General features: G+C 40.1%; 1 long non-coding RNA gene across 1 annotated transcript; it reads left to right on the forward strand.

Annotated features, from left to right (window-relative positions):
- The first annotated feature begins 3,911 nt into the window (after window positions 1-3,911).
- LOC138056690 (uncharacterized) lies at window positions 3,912-5,508 on the forward strand. Its single transcript, XR_011133517.1, has 2 exons — window positions 3,912-4,047; window positions 4,598-5,508. It is a non-coding gene; the product is annotated as an uncharacterized lncRNA (long non-coding RNA).
- Window positions 5,509-9,627: the final 4,119 nt, after the last annotated feature.

A 9,627-nucleotide genomic window follows, 5' to 3' on the forward strand; every position in this document is an offset into this window, starting at 1 on the left:
CTCGTGGTCGGCTTGGCAGGATTAGCTTGAAAGGCTCCTCCTGATCCTGTGTGAATGAGACCACAATTGTGTATAACAGCCAGAAGTCAGGCTACTTAGCCAAGTGCTGGAGCAAAAGGATTAAAGATTAAATATTAAAGGTCAGTTTTCCCAGCCGGAGTTTGACCCGCGACCTCCCGCACAAAAAAAAAATCCTCACAAATCTCGCATGAATCATTTTTTCTCAATTCTGACACAGTAATCAATTTTCTAGGCAGGTCTCGACTTAGTAGATGTACTATGCAACTACCGAAATGAAGATAAATTTGCCTGAAAATCTTGAAAGCAATCGAAAGCAAACCGCGTAAGTGGGTCTCATTTTCACCCAAGACTTCGTCGTTACAGGTGCCATTTTAAAGCGCGCAAAATAGGATAAATATTGTTAAAATATTCTTGAGTACGGTGAACGGATTTTGACTGGAAGGAAGTCGTTGTAGTTACTTAGCGGTGTCTTGACTGGAATTTAGAGTCTCTAATAAGACCTGGACGCGGACACAAAAGACCCAACCAAACCACATGATTTGATTCGAATATGGAAGTGAATGATTTGTCCTCTCTAGTCTCTCAAATAAACGCACGTGAAATTTTGTCAAAAGTAGGTAGACAGTCTCCAACGGTAAGAAGAGCTTGATGTAGCTAGTACCTCCGAGCATTCAGCCTGCCAACCATGATGCACCAAAGAGAACAAACCACATCAGCGGGAACTCAATGCCCTTCTCTTTGCGAACAGTGTGTGGGTTCTTTACGTCGGACAGGATTTATCATGGTGAGCATTGAACAGGGGCACCCAATGTCAAATTTCGAAAAATATCTTTTCGGAAGACGCTTTGAGATCTAGAATTTTCGAAACATTTGTTGTAAAATTCCTTGCTTGCCTGCCTGTCCTAGGATTTTCGAACATCTAAAGCATGGTATAATTGTCCATTTTTAACGGATTTTTACCCTAAAAAGGTCACCTATAATTTTCGGGAGCCTTTTTTCTGGCTGAAATTTTCGAAAAGGTAAGTTTTGATCTCTATAATTTTCGGATCACTACACATTCAGCTGGGAAATCCGAACAGATGAATAATTTATAGGGGATAAAAATATGCCTATATCTACCGGTTAAATTCTAAAATACGTTTAACAATGCTACGTTTAAGATGTTTTGAACTATATTCTCGTTGGGTGCCCCTGATTGAAGCGTTGTGAGAAGGGCCTTATCCAAGCATAGGGAGCCCACACAAACAGTGTGTCTGTTTGTATGTTCGAGATATAAAGAAATGTATGGAAAATATTGAAGAGTCCTAATATAGTAAACTTACATCGAGAAATGACTATGTTAAAGCTCAAAATAACCTCAGTTGTTGTGTATTGTCATTTCTGCGGCTGAAAATTGTGAATTTGAGCGATTTGGTGGGTTTTCCCTTGACTGTTACTACACGTCCTTAGAAGGAGACAAGGGTGGAAAGCTCATTTTCGACCGCTCCAGCGTCAAGCCGATTTTCACCCAGAAATTAGAATCGCCCGTCTTTCAAATCGAACACCAGATAAACTGAAAGGTTGACGCTTCTTCTCGTGCCATTCAATCGAAGATCCATTCAAAATCCAAGCGCTAACCGCCAAATAATTTTCGAGAAATGCAGCTTTCGAAGCGACCAGCATCCGCGGCCGGGATTTCGTGTGCCAAGGAGCAACCGTCACGCTGTTTGCTCCACACTGATTGGATGTTGCTAAACAATGCATCCAATCAGTGTGGAGCAAAGCAACCTTGGCACACGAAATCCCGGCCGCGGATGCTGGTCGCTTCGAAAGCTGCATTTCTCGAAAATTATTTGGCGGTTAGCGCTTGGATTTTGAATGGATCTTCGATTGAATGGCACGAGAAGAAGCGTCAACCTTTCAGTTTATCTGGTGTTCGATTTGAAAGACGGGCGATTCTAATTTCTGGGTGAAAATCGGCTTGACGCTGGAGCGGTCGAAAATGAGCTTTCCACCCTTGTCTCCTTCTAAGGACGTGTAGTAACAGTCAAGGGAAAACCCACCAAATCGCTCAAATTCACAATTTTCAGCCGCAGAAATGACAATACACAACAACTGAGGTTATTTTGAGCTTTAACATAGTCATTTCTCGATGTAAGTTTACTATATTAGGACTCTTCAATATTTTCCATACATTTCTTTATATCTCGAACATACAAACAGACACACTGTTTGTGTGGGCTCCCTATGATCCAAGATGCCATTTCAAAGACAACACTTTCTCCCCAGTAAAGACAGTGTGTGTTGGTCCGGACGGAGTCGAACTCACGATCTCCTCCCGAATGGCATCCCGGTGCTTAACCAACTGAGCCACCAGTCCGCGGTGAAGGAAACTGTAGAAAACTAGGAAACTGTAGACACCTTCCCTTGATTAAAGTAAAATGTAACCTGCAAGACCATACAAGATGTGACGTTCGACTGAAACACTGTTTTGGATGTTGATGTTCTGTGATGAAATTCCAAGAACACCGATTGTTGGTTAATCGAGCCATACCCATGGGTAAACCTAAGCGCATGACATGTTGCGGTTTGGCTCTGGCAGGATATCTCACAAGTATCCTTAAGTGTCAAAAATTGAACCAATGTCCCTTGTTTGCTCCATAGGGAGCCCACACAAACAGTGTGTCTGTTTGTATGTTCGAGATATAAAGAAATGTATGGAAAATATTGAAGAGTCCTAATATAGTAAACTTACATCGAGAAATGACTATGTTAAAGCTCAAAATAACCTCAGTTGTTGTGTATTGTCATTTCTGCGGCTGAAAATTGTGAATTTGAGCGATTTGGTGGGTTTTCCCTTGACTGTTACTACACGTCCTTAGAAGGAGACAAGGGTGGAAAGCTCATTTTCGACCGCTCCAGCGTCAAGCCGATTTTCACCCAGAAATTAGAATCGCCCGTCTTTCAAATCGAACACCAGATAAACTGAAAGGTTGACGCTTCTTCTCGTGCCATTCAATCGAAGATCCATTCAAAATCCAAGCGCTAACCGCCAAATAATTTTCGAGAAATGCAGCTTTCGAAGCGACCAGCATCCGCGGCCGGGATTTCGTGTGCCAAGGTTGCTTTGCTCCACACTGATTGGATGCATTGTTTAGCAACATCCAATCAGTGTGGAGCAAACAGCGTGACGGTTGCTCCTTGGCACATGAAATCCCGGCCGCGGATGCTGGTCGCTTCGAAAGCTGCATTTCTCGAAAATTATTTGGCGGTTAGCGCTTGGATTTTGAATGGATCTTCGATTGAATGGCACGAGAAGAAGCGTCAACCTTTCAGTTTATCTGGTGTTCGATTTGAAAGACGGGCGATTCTAATTTCTGGGTGAAAATCGGCTTGACGCTGGAGCGGTCGAAAATGAGCTTTCCACCCTTGTCTCCTTCTAAGGACGTGTAGTAACAGTCAAGGGAAAACCCACCAAATCGCTCAAATTCACAATTTTCAGCCGCAGAAATGACAATACACAACAACTGAGGTTATTTTGAGCTTTAACATAGTCATTTCTCGATGTAAGTTTACTATATTAGGACTCTTCAATATTTTCCATACATTTCTTTATATCTCGAACATACAAACAGACACACTGTTTGTGTGGGCTCCCTATGGTTTGCTCATGGGGTCAACCGCCAGTACAGGCCACGTGGAAGACGTTGATCCGCTTGTGTGTTTGAACGTGTCTCAGGCGCTGATAAGGTCCTTTGACCGGAATGTAGAAAATACTATTATTGCGCTCAAGACCTTTTTCGGGTTTTGTGAGAATCATGTTTTTAAGGGCAGGAACAAGGGCTCTTTCAGAGTAGCATCTACATAAACACTTAGCATGAGCCTAGTGTAAATGATACTCATCAAGTGACCTTTGATTAAAATGTCAAAGTTAAAACACGTTATAAATTAATAAGGAAATGTGTATAAAAATGCCTCGATATGTTGCACAACAGAGGGTTTCTAGGAATGTCTTGGTTTTTTAACCAACTAGCATCAAAACCAGATGTAAGTATTGCTGTTTATCTATACTGGACTGTTATCTATTGAATCTTAACCTGAGCTATCATCACTGTGCAACTATTATTGTATAATACCCCTACAAATTATTAATATAAGTTGCTTTAGCATCGACCTTCGAGGTACATGGGAATCGTTTGATTTTGAAAGTTGCACTCATAAAACTGTTCAGTTGACTTAAACTGAAATCTTCACCAGAACCGGCTGAGTGATCTACACTTTCCGTATGAAGTATGAGTGGGTTGTCATTGATATTTCTCCATAAATTCTACATGATTTAACCCTTATTCACAAATCTAACAGTTATGCAAAAGGGCGACCATCACGCAAGATATAATTAATAAAATTAATGAATAAATATATCCTACAATAGGCCCATTTAAGAATAAGATTCGATAGTAAAAAGAATTTCTGGGTAAGACTTACAAAAGGAATATTTACATATCTACAAATAAAAAACCGGACTGCCAGAATTCACTGAATCCATGTCAAAATCACAGCAAAATGTAGAAGTAATCACGGCATCTGTATTTCGTAGGTACCCTGATCTTTGAAATCAAATGGACGAAGGAACCTCATCTGTTGCTGCGCAGAAGCAATGCAATGGCAGTTATCAGAAACAACGCGACAGGAAGCAAGATGGTGAGCGGCAACCCCAACACGGATCACATCCTCTTTCTTCTTATCACGAATTTTACTTGGCTATTTGTTGTGGTCTGCATTGTACTATTCTTCTATTATCACTGGCAAGTTTGTCGATTTATCACGGCATCGCGACATGGACCTTTATGTAACAGTTTTCCCACAAATTATCATCCAGGCAAGAGGGCACGAAAAGATGGAAGATAAGACTATTTATGACGGAAAGAGGAATGGGGGTCATTTTTGTCTTTTTATTTTCTATTTTTGGAAAATCTGAAACATATCCCATTGCTATGCAATTAATTTAAAATGGATCCATTGCTATGCAATGTACCAAACTGGAATTTTATAGTGACTGCAAAATTCTCGCGCGTTCATTGGTTAATTTTATATTGTCGATAAGCGGACAGACACATAAATTTATAATTTATGCGAGGATTACGCGATTGCGACTTTGATAATGTTATGACGAAATTCATGATACGCATGAAAAACTGACATCAATTTTCTTAAATCGGATATGACATTCCGGGAACTCAATTAGAGAAGCCATGGTGGCAATAATGTCGTGATCACGTACATCAGCCGATAATAATAATAATAATAATAATAATAATGATGATGATGATGATGATAACAACAACAATAATTAATAATATCAAATAATAATAACAATAATAATCAACATCATCATAATGTAAGGATAATTGTAGTCATTAATTAATAAATCATTTAACTCCCTGAGGAAGTCGGGCCGTGCCTGACGAAATACTGGTAAAACAAAAAATGTATTTGTCCTCACAGCCATTCAACCAGCCTTGAATTATTATTTTGTTTTTAGTCATCATATTATTTCCAGGTTAGATCTCCCAAGATCCGGCACTTCTACCTTGTTCAGCTGGCCCTTGCATAAAAAAATTGTCTACAATAAATGACAATACAAAAAAAGGCAGAGTCGTACGCGAATTTCTCGGGTTGCAGGGATGGTGCAGTGGTGAGAGCACTCACCCCCCACCAATGTGGCCCGAGGGGAAGGAGGGGAAAACCGGAATTGAGAACCAACGGACTCAACCCACCCACCGACTCTGGGAATCGAACCAGGGCCACACTGGTGGAAGGCGAGTGCTCTCACCACTGCGCCACCCCTGCTCCCTCAGGAGGCTAGTCCGTCGCAAGTATACCCGCAGCAGTATGTCGTTTGCACCCGTTTTATGCACCTGGTTGGATAGAGACAGTGCAAGTTTCTTGCTTCGGTTTGAGAGCGCGCCAAAGTGCGGAATTTCCTCTTATGGTAATGAGTTTTACTTTTGAAAAGAACATCACGTGACAGTCTCCACGCCGAGACTCGCTTTGAAAATGAGGCCGAATGAAATTTTGGAATTGGTCTATTTAAAGAAGAGTATGGGATTATGAAGACTGTCGCCCGAACCGAAGTGAATCATGAATAAAATGAATTTTCTTTCTCACAAAAATAAGTTTGTTGGCTACGAAAACAACATGGTGACCCTGGTTGTTAGAGTTCGGCGCGCTAACTTTTCGTTACGCTTAGAGCGGTTTTCAATTCAGTGTCGAAAGTAATTAGCGAATTGCTTTGGTTTTGTATTACTTCACTTAGCGATTAGTTCAAAGTTCTCGCGCCATTTTTTCCACCAATCACAAGTGAAACCAAAACCATTCGTGGCTCGCGCGTGCACATTTTCCCGCGTTCTGTGTCGGCTACGTGTAATAACTTCGAGTTTGGATTGGTTTACTGGATTGTCTCCGTCCTTTTTGATTGGCCAAAGTGATTACTTTGGTTTTGGCTTTACGAAACTCGATTGAAACTCGCTCTATCTAATTACTTGCATTTCAAGGGTAACCATATTTGCGCTGACCACTACACGGCAGTAACACCATTTATTATTCCACTATCACGCCATTTTACCATATTTGATCAAGAGAACACGCAAAATATGTCACTCGTCATTTCGTTTACATGTTAAACCATCGAATAAGCTGTACGTATTTTCATTTTGGATATATTAAATTGGGTTTTAATGACAATGAGCAGTGAAATAAATACTCCAAAACAAACATAATACGCTGAAAAAACAACTGAAGGAGACAACCAGTCGGCAACTTTGGAACTAACTGATAGAACGGTGTGAAATGTCAGGAAAGTGGGCGGTCTTGTGGTATTTCATTTGCATATTCGTCGAGTTAAAAATAAAGCCTTAACACACGGATTTAAAACACAGGCTTGAAATATTCGATCTAATAGTTGATGACTCAGGCACAAAATCGACAGACTCGATAATAAACAAGGAATAACAAACTCGATGAACTAACGGGTTGCACTAGTTTCTAACCTTTTCCGGTTCTCTTACTTGAGGCTCTCAGTTTAAGAGGTGGCTATGGAAAGGAGGATGCGCACGCATCCACTGGGAATGGTATTTTACGTCATAAAAAGAAAAATCTGTTGAGGTTTCGGTGTTTCGGTGAGAATTGAAACGGGAAGTGTGAGTCATTAAGGCTAAAAGTGTGGCATCCAACTAGCCCTCCGGAGGTAATTTAAATTAGGCATTTCAAATTATCAGAGCCGTATCCTTTATTGTTGTATTTGAAGTCATTTATTTAATTTTCGTCTACCAACTTTTAGCTGACAACGATCAACTTCTGGCAAATGCGCTAAAAAAGTAATCTTGTATGCGCTTACTGAAAGGTCCACTAAGTATCAGATACATTTTAGTCTAAAAAAGCGAACTCGTTCATTTAATTTTTTCTCCAAAAATTTATTCTTTGCCTTGAACTAAAAAACGCCGAAAAGAAAATTCACCAGGATTTGACGATCCCCTAAAAGATGATGAACTACGAGAAATGATTTGTTACTTATATACCCAATTTAGTGAATTTTAGCATACGAAGACAATCGCTATACTTTTTTAGGCTGTGCATATTACAGGTATACGCTTCGCTAAAAATTGGAGTGCGTGAAAAAAAGAGGGTAATATAATGAAGATATCAAGTGAAGCTATGGATCCTCGCAATATGGACGCAAATATAAGAATTACGTGAGACTTTGAGGACTTCAACTGGATTTGAACCCGTGACCTCTCGATACCGGTGCGACGCTCTAACCAACTGAGCATTGAAGCCACTGACATTGGGAGCTGGTCATTTGTGGGTTTTAATGTTCCTGTGATGAATGAATCAACAATGAAATGATATATGAAATGAATCATAGATTGAAATGCGGATATGAAATCAAGTGAAGCTATGATCCTCGCAGTTATGGATAATAAAGATAACATATAATTATTTGAAGTGAAATAAAGAAAGCGTTTTCAGTCGCACTGTCGTCGTTGTCCTTATTTTGAATCCAATATAGGAGCAGCGATGGAGCGCCTCCCACCAAGGTGGCCCCGGTTCGATTCCGGACTCGTGAACGTACGTAGGTTAAAGGGCCTACCTTCAACCGCCGGGCTTTTCCACCGTTTGCATCTGATTGGATGAATTTCAGAATTGGTGGGATTTTTACACAGCTGTTTCGGGAAAGGTTGTCCAAAAGAAGCGTAAGAGCGTTCGCGACAATGCCGCGAGGTAGTATGGGAGATATTCAATAAAATATATTCAACTTGTAGTGAAGATGCCACGACCGTCCAGTGAAGACCTACAGCATTGCTGTCATATATTCGTTGACTCAAACTGGCAGTTTACCAAAACGCCTTTCGGCATTGTCGCGTACGCTTTAATGCTCCTTTTGGACAACCCTTCTCGGTGCAACTGGAGCTGAATCTTTCTTGTTATCGCCAAAGCGCTTTGGCTGTTAACTTCAGCACTTGACTTTTTTTGTGGGGTAAGGGGGGGGGGGGGGGGGGAAGGATCTCTTCTTTTGGATATTTAGAAGCGGGTTTTACCGTACCTCCACCATAATTCATAATATGGACACAATCCAAAACTCACACCTCCTCCAATATTTCAAAGTGAAGGCTGATTTTAAGCGTGATGATGAAAGAAAGGAGAGCATGTTTGACGGTGCGAAGCAAGGTTTAAATAATAGCACATCGTGTCATGATTTCCGTGGGTAAATAAAAACTGCTTTCTACGTTTCAGATTTTTAAGTCAAAGCGAAATAAGACTTCAATACGGATTTTTATAAGGTAACTTTAGGATTCCACTTTTGAGAAAAAAAGAAGCAATTAGATCTGTCCCAACAACTTTTCAAAATTAAAATGCACGCGCACACAAGATTGACTTCTAAATATGACGTCATTATCGTCACAATCGCATACTGATCACTCAGAGTGTGGTGGATAAAACTTCCAAACAATCGGTACATTTGTTAGTAGATTATTGAGAAAACATAGCGAAGACTTTAAAGCAACGACACCGATGGATTCTAGCCATTCGAGAGGTACGGTTATTTTGCATCCCGAGGTTGATTACTGAGCGCAATTCAAGTAAAAAACATAAAAAAAAAGAAAATCACTTTTTAAGCTGGCACCGGGAATGAAGAAATGTAACTATGGGACATCATACAAGAGATTGAAAGCGTTCGAAATAAGCTGTCGGAATATCACAGCATTCATTTCTTAAATCAGTATCAAAATATCTATACATGTTTTATTATTGAGAAAAAGAGGAAGTATTGCATATAGTCTAAATCTCAGCAAATTTGATAAAATTGGTGTTAAAAACGCCTGGAGAAGCCTATAGAAATGATTACCAAAAACCCAAAAACATAATACAAGTTAGAGTCTCTTGTAAGGAAACTGTTTAAATGTCCGGCAGAAGCGTAATTATGTAAGTTTTCACGCGTTTCAAATTTGTTGGTCATGTAATATAAACTTCAAGAAGAAGATAGCTCAAGTCAGACCAGAAAATTACTTTCGTCTCCAAACCCAAAGCCTGAGACTTAAATAAACGAGAAACTACATCCTTAGGCTA

The sequence above is a fragment of the Montipora capricornis genome, chromosome 7 (genome assembly GCF_036669925.1).
Source record: "Montipora capricornis isolate CH-2021 chromosome 7, ASM3666992v2, whole genome shotgun sequence".
NCBI lineage: Eukaryota > Metazoa > Cnidaria > Anthozoa > Scleractinia > Acroporidae > Montipora > Montipora capricornis.